At 47.0% G+C, this 1,169-nt stretch overlaps 1 pseudogene; it reads right to left on the bottom strand.

The window, feature by feature from the left end:
- Window positions 1-237: 237 nt before the first annotated feature.
- The window catches only part of LOC102254393, a 1,516-nt pseudogene continuing 584 nt past the window's right edge, over window positions 238-1,169 (bottom strand).

Raw genomic sequence — 1,169 nt, 5'->3', positions numbered from 1 at the left:
CTGGTAACCATCATTCTGTTATCTGTATCTATGAGTTTGTCTGTTTGTTTTGTTTGCTTGTTTGTTGCTTTTTGTTTTTTATCCCATATCTGAGTGAAATCATATGGTTCTTGTCCTTTCCATCTGACTTGTTTAACTTAGCATGGTACTATCAAGATCCATTTATGTTGTCACAAATGCCAATATTTCATTTTTTATGGCTGAGTAGTATTCTATTGCATATATGTACAGGTCTTCTTTTTTTTTTTCAAAATGAAAACAACTTTATTGCAAAGTTTAGGACACAATAGACTTCACAGAACAACAGAAATAAGACAATCCCAAGACGCTGGAGTGTAACATCACAGCTGACAGGTTAGTACTCCTCACCCTCATCCTCTCCCTCAATACTATCTGCTCCAACCTCCTCATAATCCTTCTCAAGGGCAGCCATGTCCTCACGGGCCTCAGAAAACTCTCCTTCCTCCATGCCCTCACCCACGTACCAGTGGACAAAGGCACGCTTGGCATACATCAGGTCAAACTTGTGGTCCAGGCGAGCCCAGGCCTCAGCAATAGCTGTGGTGTTGCTCAGCATGCACACAGCTCGCTGTACTTTGGCCAGGTCTCCACCAGGGACCACAGTGGGAGGCTGGTAGTTAATGCCAATTTTGAAGCCAGTGGGGCACCAGTCCACAAACTGGATGCTGCGCTTGGTCTTGATGGTGGCAATGGCAGCATTGACATCTTTGGGGACCACGTCACCACGGTACAACAGGCAGCAAGCCATGTATTTACCATGGCGAGGGTCACATTTCACCATCTGGTTGGCTGGCTCAAAGCACGCATTGGTGATTTCTGCTACAGAAAGCTGCTCATGGTAGGCTTTCTCAGCAGAGATGACAGGGGCATATGTGGCCAGAGGGAAGTGGATGCGGGGATAGGGCACCAGGTTGGTCTGGAATTCAGTCAGATCAACATTCAGGGCTCCATCAAACCTGAGGGATGCAGTGATGGAGGACACAATCTGGCTAATAAGGCGGTTAAGGTTAGTGTAGGTTGGGCGCTCAATATCGAGGTTTCTATGACAGATGTCATAGATGGCCTTGTTGTCAACCATGACGGCACAATCAGAGGGCTCTAGGGTGGTGTGGGTGGTGAGGATGGAGTTGTAGGGCTCAACTACAGCT

Source organism: Myotis brandtii, unplaced genomic scaffold (genome assembly GCF_000412655.1).
Source record: "Myotis brandtii unplaced genomic scaffold, ASM41265v1 scaffold210, whole genome shotgun sequence".
Taxonomy (NCBI): domain Eukaryota; kingdom Metazoa; phylum Chordata; class Mammalia; order Chiroptera; family Vespertilionidae; genus Myotis; species Myotis brandtii.
Note: the sequence above shows the minus strand (reverse complement) of the source record. Positions and strands in the feature narration are given on the sequence as shown.